Source organism: Balearica regulorum, chromosome 5, assembly GCF_011004875.1.
Source record: "Balearica regulorum gibbericeps isolate bBalReg1 chromosome 5, bBalReg1.pri, whole genome shotgun sequence".
NCBI classification, from domain to species: Eukaryota; Metazoa; Chordata; class Aves; order Gruiformes; family Gruidae; genus Balearica; species Balearica regulorum.
The window spans coordinates 39,417,931-39,439,603 of record NC_046188.1 but is presented as its reverse complement, the minus strand read 5'-3'; the positions used below and the strand labels follow the sequence as shown (position 1 = coordinate 39,439,603).

General features: G+C 38.2%; 1 protein-coding gene across 19 annotated transcripts in view; it reads right to left on the bottom strand.

Moving 5' to 3' along the window:
* Window positions 1-21,673, bottom strand: part of SIPA1L1 (signal induced proliferation associated 1 like 1) — a 220,056-nt gene that overhangs the window by 107,406 nt on the left and 90,977 nt on the right. The window contains exon 1 of one of the 19 annotated variants that reach the window (XM_075754291.1): window positions 2,540-2,604. The exons of 17 other annotated variants lie outside the window; for them this stretch is intronic. The gene's annotated coding sequence lies outside the window, so the exon portion shown is untranslated. Of the gene's footprint in view, window positions 1-714; window positions 902-2,539; window positions 2,605-21,673 lie in introns of those variants that run through there. One more of the 19 variants, XM_075754284.1, reaches the window with a different exon arrangement.

Here is a 21,673-nt window from a genome sequence, read left to right as displayed (position 1 = left end):
CAACTCATCAATTTTATTGTCTTTAGTAATTTCCCCAGGGATCAGAAAAAACAGTATTTTAATTCACACATACTAAACAGCCTGACTGATTTACTTTGCTAGCAGCATAGATAAGAAGGGTCTTCTCCAAGAAAAGTCAAACATTCAAAACAGAGACCGAAGTCACTGCTGAATGACAAAACAAACTGATTTCCTGTGGCAGACAAATCTCATCTAGACATGTCATTTAATTTCTCTTCATAAGCTATTGGAAGGTTTATTACTTATGATGATCAAATAAAGATATGTTTCCAAGACCATCAATGTCTCACATGCTTTAAGGAGATCAAACAACAGATTCTTCCAGTGCTGTGTTATTAAAGCAATAGTTGCATAACTGACTTGGCTACCCTGGGGCAGAAAAGTAGGATTCAAGTAGGCATAGGGCATATCGAAAAGATGAGAGAGAAATCCTTGGGAGATAGAAAGGTGAAATTTCCTCTGATTCACTTGAGGGAAAGGAAATTTCTTTGGATTACAAAAGAAGATTCAATGAGCCTCTGCAAACTTGAAGTCATCCTTCTAAATTAAAACCAGACTCATTAATCCAGCAGTCCTCAAGCAAAAATTTCAGACCAGGCAGAAAGCAATGAGAGTTAGATAGATATTTCAGCCAGCATTGCGCAACAACACTATCATTCTGTGAGGTATCAGAGAAGTTATGACAGCTCCTACCCTGCACAAATAAAGTCCTGAGGAAGAGGAGGAGATGGGGCAAATGCCTCCCATCAGCCTGGAGGGAACGAGGAGCAGCGACGGATGGCTCCACAGGGTTCCCCGGAAATTTCTGAAGCACTCATCTACCGGAACACCAGTTCAAATCAGCAACTTGAACAAACCACCAACTCTGAGGACCCGGAAACTGGAGAGACAAAAAAGTGGACTGATTTGAGGCATGGGAAAACATTCATAATGAGTCTCTTCCCATTTCTGAGACATTAAGAGCAGTAACAACACTGTTTAGAAAACTCGGTCCTGACTCTGCTGTACACCCTTTTGGACATGTCAAAGACTCCACAACCCAGATCACACAGAATTCCTGCATCAAATGGGTAGATTTGGGAATACTTTCATTGATATGGCCTTGGACAGGAATGAGCAGATTCACTGACTGTGGAAGAAAATCATAACAGATACCAGCCAAGTGAGTTGTTAAGAAAACCCTAAAAAAATACAGAAATTCCCACCAAGAAAAGGCCTGAGCAATGACATTAGCTCAGAGAACATTTCACAGGCTCTTTCTCCTCCTAAGCACTTCAGACATTTGGTACAGACATTTCCACCCAATTCTGTACTCAAGTCTGAAGTACTTTTTTTCCTTGATGTTACATGATATGCAAGGAAACCCAGGAAAAAAAAAACCCACTAAAAATGGTGTATACTCAAGATGCATTTTCAAGCTTTTTAACAGTTTGGTAGATTTACTACCATCCTGGCTGAGACAGTACCACTGTAGACTGGGTACGTACAAGTGTATGTCTGTGCAGGCCATAGTTCTGTTAATCACAGCAGCAGCATGAAGTGACGATGCTGAAGGTAACTGCATACTCCAGCTGAGGAAGAGACGCAGGTGGCTCCTTCCCCTCCTCTTACCCTGACAGTGCGTGCTTACATGCCTTAGGTATCTAAGCTCCAAGTGCAGGTCCATTTACCCATGTTAGGCCACTGCTTTCTACATGGATGCAGAACTCCAGGTTTCAGATAGGACCCCAAAAGGTCATTTTCAGACACCAAGTAGATATCACAATTTGAAGACCAAATTACTGTGCTGAGCAAGTAATTGACAGCATCTTTTTCAACAAGCAAGTATATACAGACAGCTACAGGATTTTTGACGTTCAAAAAAGACAATCCATGTTTTTAGAATAATGCTCAAGTTTAGCAGAGCAAGGCAGGAATAGAAATTGCTTTTAACTCCAGCAGCACAAATGTTTCTTTTAACTGATGCCAAAATTACCAACAGTTTACATCAACAGAAGAATTAACTTCATTTTAAAAAGTCTAAGCACAAAACAAAAACTATACAGTTTACACTTGAAATATAACAGAGCATACCATTCACTAGTTTACTGATTTTCAAAATGTGCACAGACACAAGCATAGCACAGAATAATCCCTTTCAGAATAGTCAGCACAAATCAGTTCAGACAGCTGATGTTCCAAACGGGCAGCTGAATCCATTGAGTGAGTATGTATCGGGGCGAGTAACTCTACACCCTGCAGAAGTACTGAGCAGCAGCAAGAGATGAAGCACAAAAAGCAGAGAAACAAGCAGAGGGTTTCAAAGAGAAATGCAGAAAGCCACAGTAAAAGAAATACGAGATTGACGCGGTAACGCAGAGAACAGGGCAGAACTTCATCCAAAGCAGCAAATTTAACCGGGGATTCCCACTCTGTTCTAGCCAGCATAGCTAGACACAGCAGAAAATGATAAATGAGCTGGGCGGGTATTTATTTAGTAGATATGGCATTACTTTCACACCAGCATAAAATACTTCACCCTGTCTGTAGCTGCATTCCAAGGCTTTTCCATGCAATATGAGCTACTCTGAAAAAAATCCATATGCATCAGAACAAGAGTGGCAACGGGAACCCGCAAGTGAGACACGTTCAGTTTAATTGTGAAGCTCCACATGTGATTAGTACAGCAGAAGAGAAAATTAGGTAGATGTGTTAAAGCATAGCTATTTTCAGCTTCTGAATCTCAAAAACCATAAAGTCATTTAATCAAGAAAGTTAACTCTCTGAAGTAAGTAAAACTTCTAATATGTCTACTTTTTGAACTGGAGGAATCAAACTCCAGGAGAGTGAAACGTTGGCATGCCCATCCAGTGTTGTGAACATATCAATATTTTAAATAAGGATAAGCCATTTTAAGGATAACTTATGATGAAAGGTATTCTGAAAGACACATCTGCAGCATTAAAAGCTGGGATATCAACACCATCTATCATAAAGACTGTCAAAAACTTCTATTACAGAACCTCCTTTTAGTTGACTACAACTTCGAATCTGAGCAGACGTACTTGTAAATTCTGGTTCATTAAAGGAACGTGGTATGGTAAAAGCAGTTTAAAAAATTCTTCTCTATACGTTATTCTTCTCATTTCCTACCTTCCTGCACACCAGATACTGACATTTATTGCAACTCCTGGGAAAAGACTGGGCAGGTGAGAAACAAACCTAATAATTGAAGATGTCCATTTAAGAAGCTTCAGGAAAAGAAATCAAGATATTTATATTATCTCTATGAAATTCTGTTTCTGCACAGATATCAACGCAGATATATCCAGGTAGATTTTATATATATAAGATAGACCAACTATCTGCATGCAGGTAGAAATCCTACATAGCTCACTGGACACCTAAAAGAAAATTCTGGCCAGGAAGAAGGACTTAGACAAATATCACTGTGCAGCAACAGTTCTACAACAATTTCAGTACAGCATAGTATTGGCAAAAACTCCATGAAAAGTAATGAATAATATATTGCCAAAAAGGGGAAAAGGTGGCAGATTTTACCAAATGTAAAAATCAGATGCACAAAACCAATTTAAGAACCTCTAAAATAAATAAATATATTTAAATAAAAGGGGAATCCTAAAAATCTGGTAAGCATCTTTAAATTCAGCCTTCTACACAAGTGGTGCTGCAGGGAGAAGGGTATGAGAAATAAATCCATGCATTTAACTAAAAACCTTAGTGATTTCATTCATATTCACCTTTATTTTGGTAGTATTTAATGATAATTATTAATACTTATGTATAAAAAGATCAATTAGAAGTTCTGGCACAGATCGTAATTTTTTATTATGCCATTTACGCTGGAACAAGCAACTGTCACTTTTCATTTTTCCACTGTGCTGTGAATTTTACTGTGCGTAATGACTGCTGGAAAAGACCAAATTATAACACCGGTACTACTGAACTGAATCTCCTTGCAAAAAGACAGCCTTCGCAGTATTATCATTAAAGCCATCACTGAATTTATTACTAAACCACTTATCTTCAGAGATTCAACTATTTACTCCACTACGCCTCACGACTGCCAATGAGAACAATAGTAACAGAGAATCGGGACACTGATTCTTTTTAAAGACATCTTTGTAATAAACTAATAGCTGATTGGATATTAAAAAAAAAACAAAACAGTGTTCAAGATAAAAGCAAAAAGAAGAAAAGGAGATATTTTATTTTGCAGAAAACTTTTTTGAATGCTCTGTGCCATTTCCTTGTGGAGCTTATACACAACCCTGAAGACAGTAACCGCTTTTGTGGGTTGTTTTTACGATACAGAAGAACCATGTTAGAAAAGAGACTGTCCCGTAGGAAGATGTGTCAGAAGAAATTCTATAGTAAATCAAAAAGAAATGGATTGACTTTTTGATTGTTACTATTGGTTTTCTTTTAATATCGTCTAATTTAAAAATGGACTTAGACCAAACAATTCTAAAGCAATACAGCCCAGCAAAAAATATCAAATTCTTTTTTTTAGTCCAAGATGCCTAAAATACACCAAAGTCCACCTTCCCTATTACCACAAATACTTTCCAAGCAATTTGGGTGTGAAGCAGAAGGGAAGCAGCAGCTGGAGGATAGGAGACAGCTGAGCATCTGCTGGAATCGATTTCCTTAACACCGTGACATAACACGTGCCATCCATTACAGACATTATTCACTTTATAGAAGTAGTGCGTTTTGTTTGCTAAAATCTGGTTTAAGACCAGGCTGGATGAGGCTTTGGGCAACTTGGGCTAGTGGAGGGTGTCCCTGCCCGCAGCAGGGGGGTTGGAACTAGATGGTCTTTAAGGTCCCTTCCAACCCAAACCATTCTGTGATTCTATCTACAGTTTCAAATGCTGAAAACTCTTGTGGATGAAGCATGTGGTATCTTTGGGGGGGAGTGGGGGTGGAAACCAACCAAAAAACCAACAAGCAACCAACCTGAAACATGCTCTCAACCAGCTTATTTAAGATGCACTACAAAGATCTGCAAACACACTTTCACCAGAGCAGCCTACAGGGCTAACAGTGAGTAATCATTACAGCAGCATGACACCGACCTAAAAGCAGAAAATGAAAATGCCATTTCCCTACAGAGAAACAGTTTCATTCATTTTTTTTTAAACTTCATGAAATACAGAGATAGATCTTAACACTTCTCTGCAGGTAAAGACAGGAATAGATGTGGAACAAGGGAGATGTTTTCTCCAGTCTATTCACATTAGCAGCTGAAAAACACCACACGGAATGGAGGACTGATGACAAACAAGACACGGGTGAATGCTAAATAGCCAAGGGACAGTTTTAGGGAAAACACACCTTACTTTTTGTTCAGTAACATTTTGTTGAAAGATTTGTTTTGAGGAACTAGGTAAAGCTCAGTCAAATACTATCCTAATTTTGTTGTAAAGATGAGGAAAAAAAAAAGAGTAACATGTGGCATGCCTCTTGTACATCATAAAGCAGCTAAAATTAGCCCTTTGCAGGTTAAACAGCCATAAAAAGTTGTAAGCATCTGATTGATTAACTTAACAGGAAACAGACAGCTGGAACTGGTGCACAAATACTACAAGGCTCTCAGAGCCCCATCAATATACCTCAGTCCTGATCTGCATATAGTCACCTTACGGATTTAGCACCACTGATTACTTAATTTCACCTCCCCAAACTGCCAAAGGTCTATACTGCTAAAATACTCTTGGTTTCTTAACACCACTCCATTAGGATATTGTTAACCAGCTTTCAGCTGCAGTCATATTTTTTTCCTTAAATTTGTGGGTGACAGCCTTAGTAAAACACATTTTATTAACAAGACCTCTTAAAAAACACACTAAAGATTAGTTTCAAAGCTGTATAAAATGTTTACAAAGGTTCTTGTTAAAAGCTTAAAATGCACATTTCATTTAGCCATTAAAAAAAAGCAAACAGAATTTATTATACATTAAGCACTACTATGCCCTGAGGTTTCTGCTTAGAGCTCTCACATGTAAATGCGACTGATAAAATGGATATGACTTGTTAGCCAAGGAAGAATCAGCAGTTAGGGAAACGTTTCATGCTCTCTGGGATGCAGCACAGTATCATGCTTCTGCTGTTTCTGCTTATGTAGAATTGGTTCCTGGGAGGACGACGTTTAATTAGCTCCAAAGACATCCACGAGGTACTCATTTTACAAACTGAATAATAATGCAAACAGCACAGGCAAGGTTATACATGGAGCACCATAAAGGTGACTTCTCCTTCAGATTTTCCATTACCATGCAGTGAACAATGGCAAGGAAAAAAAGGCAGATGTAGCTGCTCTGCCACCACAGGTAAGGCCAAATTCAAGATGTCAGGGGAACAATGCCCTTTTACTTACAGCAATGTTGCTTTACCAGTAATTTTTTATATGCATTAATTCACACCATTGCATCTTCCATCCATTCTGTATTATTGTATTGCACTACTTCACGTGACATGGTTTTGTCACGGCAGGTATGTTTCCCTCCTCCTTCCTCATAATCCATTGGCCTTTTCTTTTTAAGCCAGTAGCTAGTAAATTCCAGCCTTAAAGAGCTTGCTGGAAATGGGAAAGTTTGAGGTGCCCTAACTAAATATTTCTCTTCCTCAGTGACAAGCTTATGCATGGTAACACACATCAATCAGCCAAATTCACAGTCCTTTCAAAATGGAGTTCTCCAGGAGGGAAAACAAATTCCTCAGTGCCATGTCTATCAGGGCCAGATATACACACAACTCAGAGCCATCAGACAAATTGGGGTTGCATCTTTGCTACTAAACATACAAAATATCAACCCCTTTTTTTGCTTTCTGATACCTGATGTGATTTTTTTCATTCTTAGCCTTCCTTTGGCCATTTCTCATAGTTCTTGCTGCTTCAAATAAAAAAAAGTAAGTATAAATAAGTACCAAGTAATTTATGTAAACAATTACTTTGTTGTCTGGGCTAAGCACAATATATCAAGATTCACAGGGAAAGGACAGCAGGAAAGGAAAAGAACTGGGAGAAAGGAAGAGGAAACTAACTACACATGACTATATAGCGTTTTTCGTAAAAAGACTATTATTCTGTCATGTTCCTACAGAGTTTAGAACAAAACGCCAGTCCCAAGTAAAGAGCAGGACATTGCTACAGTAAGTTTACAACAGCTAGGATGGAAAACGGAGGATTTCACTGACAGAAGGAGTAAGAGAATCATCACCACTTACTTGCATAACCATAACCCCCAAATTCCAGTCAATGGAGATGAAGTAAAAACGCACGTTTTTCTTCAAATTCTCCTTTTTTTTTTTTGTTAATTTTTTGAAGTTATATCTACAAAGGCTCTGAAAGTTGACCAAACAGTGACAAACTCAGAGCTGCTTTAAGTTTTCCAGCATCTTGGCTGGACTTCCATGCCAGCAATCCTGCTTGGCCCAGCAAAACTCCCTTCGCTGGAACCAAAATACCCAGGAGTATATGCTGTACCTGCTTAACAGCTGCCAATTAACCACTCCACAGGACACAGCAATCTGTGGGCATCCCTCTTCTACCTTCCCGGGGTATGACAGTACTGCATTTCATTGGTCGCTATCAGGGAGGCAACACGGCACCCGTATGCTGCCACCCCACGAGCCCTTCAAACCAGCACGGGCCAGCATTGCCACCAAAACAGCAGCCAAATAACATGCTCCCTCTCCCCTACCGTCAGCCATCTGGGCAGCCGGATTGAAGAACTGATCCAGATTTAAAGTGTGCATTTAATTAATGGCTTTATAAAGACAAATTTGAGCTCATTTCTTATCCAACTCAACTAACCACTGGCAGTATTTCAGGGGAGAAGACAGAGCCGGAGGTGAGAAGTGACCACACGAGAGCAGCAGCTGCAGTGCGGCTCTGAAGTGCTCCTGGAAGCACAACGCGAAACAGAAGTTCCTGTGTAAAGTATAAAATGCAATTAGCTGGAAAGCATGCTGCCTTCTCTCCTCTCCCGACTGAAAACAAAGACGAAAGCTTGCGCAAAGGTACCTTCTGCAAAAGACAGATGGGAAAAGCATTAAGCCTATACTGTTACAGCTACAGTGCACGTTAAAAATACCACTTTACAGACAGACCTCCTCTCTGCTCTGTTTTATAGGGGGAGCACATAACCCCCTTCCTAAGTTCAGGGGTTAAACATTGACTTGAGAATTCCGTTGCACTCCTGGGAGACAGCTCTGTCCTGGGAGCGCAGGCATGCCTGACTACCTCACGCAGACGGGAGACATATTATTACACAAGTAGCATTCATTATTCAGAGCACCCACTTTCATTCACAAGTGGCACCCTTGGCACCAACAGAGATTTCTCTCCTATCAGGGGAAAAGCATGTTAGAAGAATTTGCTTGACGTATGCCCTTTGTGGGGAACACAGGAATTTGCTATAGCTTAGCAATTAATACAGCAATCCAGCTGCAGTGTTCTCTAAAACAAATGATCAAGTAATAACTTCTAAAAGGTCATAATCAAAATACTAACCAGGAAAAGCTGTTACGTTGTTAGACTACTTTTACTTTCATATAAATATAGGTTGTTACTATACAAATGCTCAATTAATTCTTCAGATAGCCAATTTTGCTGCAAAAATCTCTGCTTGGTTCACCACTTTGATAGCGAATAAAAGCATTTGGCAGAATTGTATTTACTATTTTAATTACTGAATCTAACGTAGACTATAGTTCTTCTGACTTCCTATCAAAATACATGCTGTAATCAAGACAAGATCTTGGACAAGATGTGTGCAGTTTGGGATACCCCATGCACTGGTCCCTCAAGGATAAAATTATTCAAGAACTACATTTAGGGAGGGCTGTCCTCATGTACTTTAACAAGCTAAATGTTCACAGCAGCAAATCATTACTTTTAATGAAGCCTGACATCAGTTTTATATGGGAAATAACTGAAGACACAAGAACTTATCTACACAAAATAATTGTGTTTGTAACTTCTTTAGCATTAAACTGATTTTGAGAAAAAGCATGTTTTCTTTCAGAAAAGTTTTAAATACAAAGTGGGCATTAACCAACTACAATCATGGCTAAATAATTTTGATTTAGGCATGTTCCATTATTCATACAAGAGGAAAAAAACCAACCCCAAACACATTCCTATTCATTTAGCTGGCCACAAGCATTTTGAACAGTTTTTTGTTCTGAATAGCAGCCAATGAGTCTCTCCTGACAGATGATCATTTTATTTTCATTTTTTAAATTCCTCTCAGCTTTGAGATTTCACTGGAACTTCATTTACTTAAAAAAAAAAAAAAAAATCTTCACTTTGCTGTCTACAGCGAAGTTGGGAAAGCATGTCTCCACAACCTGAAGTGCTGACTGAAGCTCACTCTGCACTAGGTAAAACTCAGGCGCCAAAGCCAATAGAACAAAAGACACTTCTGATCGGTTGGTGCCTATATAATCCCCCTCTCCCATCACCATTTCTACACATACAAAGCCAAACTCATGAGAAACGACTAATTGCCCCTATACACTAGGTAATGTAACCTTCAGTAATATTTGATAGTACTTCCCAAAGTGTTTGCATTTTTTATTCTTTTTTGAAGTTATTCAAGCTTTTTTCCTACAATCTCACAAAACTCACATCACCACTGTCGTAGTTCAGAGGCCTGCTACTTTAAAAAAATCGGTACGTGTAAATGAAAACTGGAATCATTGAAAACTAGTAAAGATGTTTTTTCTGCATCAATAAAATATCTTTTAACTTTTTTATAATCTTCAAAACTTCCATAATTCATGGTACTCTATGATTTTCCAAGAACAACAGTATTTTCAAATATATTACATTTTTTTTTCATTAATGAAAAAAGTTTTCAGCTTACTTGTTTGTTTACGTGTCAACTTAAGATATTTGAACAAATATCTTAGCAGGTGACAGGATGAAATTAAGGTTTGATATATTACAAAGTAAATGCAGGTGAATTCTTCCTAGAACATTCAGTTAAACAAAACTTAAATAAAAGTGAAATCAGCATGAAACCACCATAAAGACAGGCCAACTGAAGGCATTTCACAGAACCGTGATTTTAAACATACAAAAATGTAGAATAGGACTTCCTACTTCTACCAAAAAGTTTAACAGTGGTTTGCATTTTATTTTTTCTTACATAGTGATGTTCTAAAAATACTTCTTTTTTTTTTCCCCCTCCTTTTAAAAAATAAATCTATTATCCCATATATCTTTACAAGTCACATTATTGCCTGCTTGAAAAGAGAGCCTTCATTAGCCTATGGAATAAACAAGAAGCAGAAATGACAGCTGAGGATCCAACAATGCCATGGTTGCTGGCTCCTCTAAACAAGCAGTACTGAGGAAGACTAATTTCCAACAGACACATAGTTTGTTGTGGAATGATTTACCACATATAATTATACTTCAATTGGAGCCAAAGTTTTTCCCATGTCCACTAAAAGTCCTCTTTTACTTCCCCCTACCAATAGTACCTAGAGTCCCTATGGCAGTCCCCCCAGGCTTCCAGCTCAAATTCTAATCCACATGGCAGTATTTTTAGGTTTTATTTATCCTTCTCTTACTGAATTTTCACAGAGATTCATAGTTAATCTCCTCTCTTTCTTGCTACACACCCTACCTGCCTGCTCCACCTGCCAGGCATACAAGAGGTGCATGAATAAATAGTATTGTAACTGGTGTGATAAAGACATTGATTAGCCCATTCAGTGATAGTGCTTAAGTGCAGAAATGAAACCCCAAGAAAATTAAAAATGAAAAGATGAAATGGAAATAAAGCCAAGAGAATCATACATTGCTGTAGATTTGTTGTGACTAGAAAAAAAAAATAAAGACCAAAGGGGCCATACAGCAGCAAGTACATCATTTGCACTCTGGAAGCACAGGTGCTACTAAGTCTCTGCTTTCGTTGATAAGGCTGCTATAGACTCATTTATCTAATCTTAACAATGTTGCACTAAAATATTCTGTAACATAAAAATTGCAATGCCACCACCAATACAGAAGTCTGTCTCTTGATTATTAATTCATGAAGTCCTTCACAAAAAATGGCACGCATTCACAACTAGCCCACTCTTCGGTGGCATCACAGGACTTGCTGCAACTATGCAGAACTCCCAAGCATAAGCCTCCACCTGAGTACTTTTTGCTTGCAAAATATAATAGCATGCAACACACATGCTGTTGTCAACTGAAAATTTCCAGTTTCCTCAAGAAGTTGACTTAAGCACTTCCTATAGTCTTACGTAGCTCTTAACATCCTAGACACAGAACATTCTTGGGTGGCTCAATCTGTAAGATCTCTTCATTAAACACTCTCAACCCAAACAGCCAGCTCGAGAATTAGATTTCCAGCATTTTTAAACAAACTTAATTTCTTACTAATATTTTAGGGGGGTTGATCCTGAGAAAGAATTCTTGCAGACTTTGGAATAAACAGCATCTATTAGTGGGCACTTAGTCTCCCCTCCAAGAAGTTAAAAATGAAAGGAATGTTGTTTATCATCCTAAAATAGCTCTCAGTTAAACACTAATCATTACCATTGGTGAAAAAGACAAATTTCAGTCATATGGCATTTAAGTTCTACCCTTAAAATACTGACTATTACAGGTCCTCTCTGCAACTATTTTGTGGTTTGACGTGCATTTTAAAATTCCTCTTCCCATGATTTCTCAATTTCACAAAAATATCTTGCATCTCCTTGGAAACCTGAACACAACAAAGACTGCTGGCTGTAATGCTTAGAAGCAGGTTAGAAAAAGAACTGCATTCCCTTGCTAGTTAGGATAGGGTTCAACAATTTCTCTTTACTAATGTATCTAAGAAGAATCTGTCTCTCTTCCCCATTAATTTTCTTCCTTGTCTTCACAGCCATTCACTCAAACCCTATTAACTCCTTCGCTACTCACTTGCGCTCACCTTGATATTTAATAAGCTTTCTAAGCATCTATGTAGAGAAGTGTAAGCAATTTAAGGAGGCTGGCAACACCTGAACAATACTCCACTAAGTAAGCCTCCCCCTGCAAAATTGGCAAGAATGAAGACAACTAAGACCCCTTTTGCAGAGCTATTTAAAATTATAATCTTAATCTACATCAATTGGCTTCTATACCAATTGCTGTTGATCAGCACAGGATACCAAAAGCCAGCAAACTAATTTCTTTTGGGTTCTGTGCCCACCTGTTACTGCCATAACCCCCAGTTTGGGAATTGCTGTTGAGATATTTATGTTGCTGCTACTACCAGCAAACATCTGCCTCTCAGTTCATCAGTCCTTTAAATACCACCCTAGTTGCAGTAAGGAAAGTGCCACTTCTCACTTTGGATGTTGGGAAGTACAGATAGTCCCCTACCCCCAAAAAGTGACTCTCCCCCAGCCTTGGAGCCCTGCGCCACGTTCTGCTGCTCACAGCAGCACCTCGCTGCAGCACTGTCAACACTCCCCTTGCAAAGCCACCTTCACCAGTACAACAAAGCATATATTCCTCAAGAGCTAAAATTGTGAAGGTATTTCCTACAAATTATATATCTTCAATGGCATAAGATGAGGAAAAATTCTCTCTCATAGAAATCAATGGTGTTTTCTCAACTGAAGCACGGTGGGAAATTTGAATCATCCAGTTACTGCAGTTTAGTTGAAAGCCTTACAGAGACAGGAACCAAGAATAACAAGCAGCAGGGAAATATCAATATGAAGGGGAAAAAATCAGGAAGAATACGATTGCTCCCACCCCAAAAAGGATAGAAAATGGCACATGAAAGGCAGAGCAAGAACTTCCTTCCCAGAATACTACAAGAGCAAGAGAAGGCGTTCAACTAAATTGAAAGCTGACAAGTTCACCATCAACAAAAAGGGATACTTCTTCCTACCTCTACCTAAGGAATACACTGCTGATGGATGCAGGATTGCAAAGCTAAAAGCTTAGCAGTGTTAAAGGGGAGAACAAAAGACATTGTAATTGAGAATATTTAAAAACAAAGACCTGGAAAAGATACAAATGTCTGAGTTTTATGACACAAGCCGAACTAACAGGATCCCAGACAGATACACCCCAGAGTATATTATTGTCATAACTGCCTATTGTAGATTTTTTTGCATTATCATCTCAAGCATCTGTTACTACTCCTAATTAAAGAACAGATGGTCTGACCCAATATAGCAATTTCTATGACCCTATATTTATCAGCAGGTGGGGAAACTAAGTTTTGAGGTCTCAAGCAAGCAAAGCAAGATTAACAGAAACAGATAGCTAAATAGATTTCAAAGCCATCTGGTATGTGACACTTACTGAAAATAATATTCTTTAAGATTACGTATGATGCATTTTCCACGATCTCTGTACCAAGAAAACAATCTCAAACTCCACCAGATGCAAATATGACTTAACTCCAGAAACACAGAGATTATTAAGCTAATAAACAAATCCTTTTTCATGTTAAACTAGTGAAGCACAGCTATTCCAGCTGTACAGTGAAATTTGTAGAAGTGGAAGAAGTCAGCATGTTCAAAAAAAAGCTGGGGGCCAATTTCCATAAAAACTTCTGATAAGGTCATCGCATACCAATAAAAGAAATGAAGAAAACAACACAGGCAAAGGAAATAAAAAGCGTAAGGAGGTATACTTTTGCATCTGTGTTTTAAGTGCAGGTTGAAAACGTGCGGGTGCACTGTGGAAAGCTGCATTCCCAAATCTGATAATAGATGGAGAAGACAGCTTGAAATTATTAATCTGCACAAGCAGAGAATCTGAGTGAGGCAGGGATTAACCAATAAAGCAGTAGTATATTAAAGTACACTTTTCTTTGAGTAGCATCCCCTCCTTCTTCAAGAAATCTTTCAAGCTTTACTGGACAGTTCTCATACTATGCACTATGTATGTTCAGTTTGGGGTTTTTTTTAATACTCTGTTGGGAAAAAAAAATAAAAATAAAAATAGATGAAAAGTTTTATGTTCATGAGTCACAGGAGCTTCCAATTAGCTTATGTTCTGAAAATGTGCATACCAACCTCATTAAGTTGCCAGAAAACATTATTATTGCAAACAAAAAAATAATTGCCCTTTGCACTTACAAACAGTCACAGGGAATGAGTTAATACATGTGTTCCTAAATTAATAATCACCTGAAGGAGACGGAAGCAATAAGGAGGCTGGTTACTAGGGCATTCTGTGTGAAGACACCAGAAAGATGCTCTTCAGCCTAACTCGGAAGCAACATTCATCTGGTACCAGAACAGCAGACAACTAGTCAAACCAAGAGAACCTCCTTGCAGTACATGCTGGCAAACCACCTCTTCCATGGCTAATACAATTTTATGATACTATTACCAAGGAGAATAAAGTACTTCGAGCATTCTATACAAATCTTATTAATTTTCTCTCAATAAACCAGACAGACAAGCAGATTTCTTGCACATGGAGAATTTAATGAATAATTTTCAGATAATTCCTTTGAAGGAATGCTTAAGTCTCTAAGACATTCCTATGGTGCAGATCTCCAAGACGCAGAGAAGGCGGCTACTCTTATGCCCATCACCCCTTTCCTACTAGAAACGTGGACATCATTAACCTGCATCACAGAGAAACTGCTCACAACTTTCTGCATCTAGTTTGTAAAAATTTCAGCACTTGGGGGGGGGTGTGTGTGTGTGTGTGTGTCAGTGTCAAGCCACTCAGTGTTTAAATCAATTTATCTACGTTTTTAAGTCATTTTCACCACAATCTTGGAACTGACTTACAGATAAATAATTTTAAGGCTGGATATTAATAAAGCCTTAAAATACACTACTGAAAGTTTTTTCACTGCCATTTTTCTTTTCAAACCATTGTACCAGTCATTTACTTTGTCAAGCATTATTCTCCTAATATTTAAAACCTACTTCTAACATAACTAGTGAGCTGTGAAGTGCTCAACTTTTGTATGGCTGTCACTTAAAATGTACTCTCACTCATGGAAAACCATTAGATATGACTGGTTCGAGTCAAACTCCCCATCATTTGGTTACCTGACACACTTACTAGAGCTGTCGGGGATAGTAACTCGCCAGAGTGCCAGTTAAAAAGCACATTTCACACAATCATTTATCACTGAAGAATAACTTTTCTACTGTATACAGAAGTTAACCTCCAAACCTAACAAAAATTCATTCCCCTGTACAAAGCTAAGCATCCCTGAACTGCATGTGCGATGGGGGTCACACACGCAGGGGGAGGAACGGAACAGAATTGGCTTGAATCCATTATTTCATTTCATTAATTGAAAAATATTCAAAGACATTCTTAAACGTGGAAAAATCGACATAGAAAAAACAGATCGAAAGGTTGTCTGAAAGTACCTTGGGGGAACATGAATTCAATACTTACAAATGACAGCAACTGAATATATGAAGTCACACTGTACTGATTTAGTTAAACCAATGTCATCCCTCTGCATGAATGGTCTTATGTAAGGTTAAACCCATTTTTCAATTTATCTTGTTATTTACCAGGAATATTTTTACTTCAGGACTGATCTGATCTTTTCTAAATTGTAGGAAAAATTACATTAAGATATTGCTACGTATTTTCTACGGTGTATTTATGATTTGACATTCGACATCAGGGACACACAATTAAACGTGCACCTATATGAGCTGAAGAAAATACTATGCAGAAACCAACTGATTTCTGTATCAATCTAAACATATCTGCATTAAGTACTGAACTACTGGATATTAGAAAAATAGGTCTGATAACGCCACATTTCTGAAATTACAAAAAGACTTATTTTCTCAGGTGAAAAAAAAAAGTAAAACAAGCTTAATGTATCCATAACAAAAAAGGTTACTGAAACATTATAAAAGGGGACTATTGCGGAAAAGCAAAAGCTGTGATTGCACATTGCACAGTCTGGTGCAGAGAGTTGTAAGGAAAGAGAGACCTGTAATCATCACAGACTCCCCTTGAACTCCAGCACCCATAACAAGGGTTTTCAAACTGACACTGTACATCCCGATAACGTAGCGCTCTGCTGTGGCCAAGTTCCGAGGACATGACACCACCTGCAACATCGTCACCCCTGGTCTCTCCTTTGAGGGTGTCCGTGAAAAGAGAAACAAGGCAACAGATAACTCACCGAAAGAGCTAGAAAACAGTTACAGAAAGATCAGTTTCACCAGTTCTTAAGTTATTTAGTACACAAGAAAGCCCTTTAGAATCAAGGAAAATAAACATCTGCAAAAGGGAGAAAAGCAAAAAGTCTGCAGCATGCTCTTTAAGGCAATGCTTAAGTGTTTAACAAAAAAAAATTAAATTTAAATCCATAAGGCAATAACAAACTAATGCAATACCAGCCTCATTTATAAATCTTCCACTTAATATACAAGTCATCATGGCCCATCCCTTCTGTTCTGTGGGATTTTTTGGTGGTGGTTTGTTTGGGGGTTTTGTGGGGTGTTTGGGGTTTTTTTTTAAAGCTTTCTGAGGTCCTCTTGCACACACTGAATACATACTCTCAGTTAAAATGCACTATTATGCTGTTACAGAAATTGTGCTGAAAAACTTGCATTTGAAAGTTGTTATTGTTTCTCCTGTTTGGTCACAAAAGGTAAATTCTATATAAATTTTATAGCACAGTAAAATATAAATATTGTGACTGGATGCCCAGGTGAATTAAGTCCACATTTCTGATTTAGCCTACATCTTATTGCATTTGTTATTTTTAAGGAGGGAGGAATTTATCAGTACATTTTTACCCATAAAAATTTAAAAAAAAGTTCTCCAATTAAAATTTAAAAGTTACTATATCTTATATAGTAGCTTTAGTAACTTTTAATGCAAACACATGAAAAGAGCTGACAGGCTCTTGAGAGACATGAGAGACACTGACAGCCAGCAGACCTTTGTAAAGAAAAAAATATCTTCAAGTGATAAAAATATTAAAATATCCATATAACAGGAGTATTTGTTTATACCCAGCTACAACTGGAATCACTGTAAACTTGACTGTCATAATACAATGCTGAAGCTGTCTTCATTTGCCATAACAATTTAAAATGCTGCTGCTAAGCATCAAGGAGGCACTTGAAGTGCTCAGGTTCTTTACTGAACCCTGCTTTGAGGGTTTGATATAAACCTATCATACTCAACTTCTATAAATAGTAAATACAGCTGTAAGCACTGAAAATTTAATGGCAGGTAAAGCAGATCTAGTCCATAGTTTCTGAAAAGTTTCAAATCTTAACAGGAGGCTGACTGGGAAAAAATATTATAAAAACCCACTTTACAGTAGTGATTTTCATTGGCAGGTGTTTCAGGTGGGTATTATTATATTATTTGTTACAGGAAAAATTTCAAATTCCTACACCTATGAATACCACCTCATTGGAATACATTTGCTTCCATATTCTTGAACACAAAGCAATTTTAAGTATCTATCCTGGTTTCGGCACAGATAGAGTTAATTTTCTTCCTAGTAGCTGGTATAGTGCTGTGGTTTGGATTTAGGGTGAGAATAATGTTGATAACACACTGATGTTTTAGTTGTTGCCAAACAGTCAAGGACTTTTCAGCTTCTCATACTGACCTGCCAATGAGAAGCTGGGGGACATGGCCAAGAAGACTATCAGATGCTTCCAAGCAGACCTTCAGGTTTTCTGTTTTCTTTCTTTCTGATTATTTTGTTCAGCATTTTGTAAGACATACTGAATTATTCCTATCCTATTGCTCAATTGCATGGTTATCAAAAATACTTCCATCTACAGGCTCTAAATTCCACTGCTGGTTCACACACCACAACCTGAGAACAAACACTAGTAAACCATATGAAAGCAATAGGTTTTATTTAACAATGTCTTTTTAAGTAAATTTTGGGGTGTAATCAATCAAATTGACAAGCCTTTGGCTGCCCTTGCTTCTTGTCAAGTTGCTCCAACTAAGCTCATTGCTAACCCATAAAATAATTTGCTTATTTCCTTATGTCTCCAGTTATTTTAAACTGAAATATGACAGCACAGGCTGTTAGCCATTCTCCTGTTATTCCATATTTTGCACTGTTTGTGGCCGTTTCCCCAATCACTGGCCTACTCCTTTGATGTCTTCAAATTCCTACGTCTTAACTTTTAAAAATAAATCTAGTGCATTTTTTAAAAGTAACACAGGATGATTAGATGAAATTGCAGGTAAGACAACTATACTTGTGAAACCAAAATAGTTTTGGTACAAGTACAGAATGTTTACATAAAGCAGGTGGACAAAAAAAAAAAAAAAAAAAAAAGCTCTGCATTTTTTGTTGGATGCACTGAAATCAAACCTTTTACCAAATCCTCTCCTAGTTCAAGTTCCTTCACGCAAATTATTCCCTATACTTTTACATCTGAAAGCCATATCACTTGCAATACTATGAAATCCTTTTATATAAAATATGATCAATTAAGCCAATAACTAAGGCTTGAACTTTTTTTGTCTCTAATGGGACAGGGTGGGTGTTTTTAGATGGGAGAAAGGTCAAAGGTTTCTGTGTTGGAGGCTTCAGTAATCTCACTATTATTTGCTGGTTTTACCATTGAGAGGTTTATGCAGTAATCCATCTACATTTGTCATTCAATCTGTACACCAAGAAGCCTGATAAGAATTTTAAAATTTGAATTATATAGAAAGCAACAGAACTCACAACTGGCATTTTTACGGTACCACTACTGTGACCACTAAAATCATACACTTGCTTTCATAACCACAGGCCAGCTCCCTCTCAAAACATAGCTAGTACAGATAGTCCGTTCTTTTCCTGTTTTGAGTAGTCTGCAAATGGATTATGATTTTTTTTAAAGGGGCAAGTCCTATTCCTTAGCTATTTTCTAGATCATTTGGAGGCAGTTTTCAGCTATGGGTGCTGTACAAACTTTTCAGTTTACTGTAAGTAAATAAACAACAAAAATAATTCAATGAAAATCCTTCCTAGTTAACAGCTGAATACAAGGGCCTTTTTTAGTACAAGACCAACAAACATTCATCCATTCTTTTTCTACATGAAACTCAGCATAGAGAACAGCCACTATTTGTTTAGTTAAAGAAACACAATTCTTCCCAAACATCAGCACATGTTCAAAGCCACAATTGGGGAGAAGTTGTTAGTGAAAGGTAGGAACATAAACAGAGTACACAACCACAGATGTTTCCATCCAAGTAAGAGCAACACACCACCAATCCATTACCATTGCAGTTCCCCAGACTTCCACGTTCAGACCTGCCTTCCCTCTCGCACCATGGAGGATGGGGAAGCAGGGCTGTCTCTGGCTCACCCCAAACCTTTGCAAGCCCCAGTCACCCAAAGCCCCCTCCCCAATTTAACAAGCCAAACAGCCTTCTGCACTCCTTTTCTCTCTCCTGCCCCAATCCCTGTAACTCCAGCCAAAGTAGCTCTGGTTCCATCTAGCCCAGCTCCCCGCTTCCAAACTTTGGCCCTACTTGTCTCCTGCTCCCCTAGCTCAGCATCATTTTTCTGGCTTCCAAAAAGGAGAAAACCAAGGGCTGAAGAGAAGGGAAACCTCTTCTCCAGTGCATGCTTCATGTCCTCAGTAGGCCTATTCTATCATAAAGGAACTGCTGTTTTACCAGATAAACACTGCATTATTTTCAAGAGACCACAATGGGGTCCTAACAGGAAGACTCTTCCATGAGCACGTAACAGCTGGGGAAACACGAGATACCTACATCCCAGCATACACACGCAAAAGAAAATAATTACGGTACTACACACAGTCTTAACTTTTAATAGCCATGATTCCAGAGAATTCAATGCCTCGATCTGAACAGTCTCCAGAAGTGTGCTGCTGCACAGGATTTCTGAAAATTATTTTACAGTGGAAAAATATGCAGCTGTGTTCTGCTAGACTTTCATGGGCTCCTGCGCTGCAGAACAATGTCAACTGTATGTATCTATAGTCTCAAGCTGTCTAAATGCCACCCCATTGATCTCTTCAGGGTGTGTTAGGGACAAAACAGATATTGACATCTACGAAGCCCACAGGGACCAAGCCGGGGGCCCACGCCAAGCCCAGGGCTGCAGTTTAAGGTTACAGCTTCAGCCCAGTTGGCAGCCTGCCGCTGCCAGGAACACGGAGACCCAATCCTCCCATCCCCTGCTCCAGTCCTCCCTTCTCTATTTCTGGCCTACAGTCATCTCCTCACATTACAAATGTATTCAGCTTCCAAACCAACAGAAACCCAACCCAGTAACAAAACCTAAATCAGTCTCTTCTTGCCGAGATGATCCATCAAGATGGACTTATGGTAAGTGCAAGGGCTAGGGAGAGGAGCAGAAACAAGACTTCAGTATTTCAGGGTACTGCTTACCTGAAATGCAAAACTACCAGCCATAACTTAAGTTTACAGACACTTTTAATAAACTTCACTATTTCTAAAGATTTTAAGGATGTGTATATGCCTTCCAAGTTAGAGGATAAAAATCAAAACACACATATATGCAGAAAACTCCTGTTCACTAAACTGAAATTAGCCTGCATGATAACATTCAAAAGAAGATCTCCTTGTGAGGAGAAAATACATCTAAGTGTCAACTTACCCCACAAATTCCTATTGCATAGCTATTTGTGAAGCTGCTTATTTCCCCGAAAATGTGTATTTCTAAACTAGGAGAAAACTCACAATTCCTCTTGCTCAAGCTGAAGGAAGCTTTGTTAAAAGCATGCATAGTCCTTTACCCATACTGTAGCACATATTGCAAACACCACCTCAGTAGCCACACTACTGGTGACCCTATATTTTGTCCTGAAACTTCTAATGAAGACAAAACACAATGTTTAAGGGACTGATTAACATATACAATTCATCCAGAGTGTAAAGATCAGTATTTCTAGAAATGAGAAGCTTTGAAGACTGGCCTTCACAGTATTTATACCTGAAGCAGCAAATACAGAGTTCTTCAACAATCCCACTAAACCCCTACTTTCACAATTCAATGTTAAATAATGGATCCAAGCGCAAATGAAGAGCTCACTGGGAGCCTATCTTCATCTTCACACACCTAGATATTTGCACAGATCTGGTGAGCTGTACTCCTGTGATAATCTAACTAGTTCTGAGACTGCTGGCAAACCAAGTTAAACAGGCAGCTCAAGTCCCTCCCTTTTCCTCCTGCTCAAAATTTCTAAACCAGACAAATAAATCAATCCCTTAACTCTTCTCCAATATGGTTCTTACAATCCAGAGGGGAGCTTCTGGCTTTCATTCCAGTACTTATTCCCAAAACACAGCTGTAAAGTATAAAAATCAATTAATAATGTTTTGATATAAGACAGCTCACCCAGACACTACACAGGACAGATTTACTGTTCTCATCATTAAATAAAACAGTCAGAAATCTCTCGAGACTTGTTTTTCACAAATGTTGACAAGAGACAAGTATTGCTTTTATTATCACTGTCTAAGCTTATAATAGAAGTATACTATTCATTTCAAATGACCAAAGAAAAAAACAAAAAGAGCTACCCCTGAGCATTGATCATGATTCTTAATTATGAATCATGAAAAACATATTATGTAATAAAACCACTCATTTTTAAAACTGTTTAGAATTCTCTGCATACACACATTCCTATTAATGCATCCAATTAATTCATACTATGAATT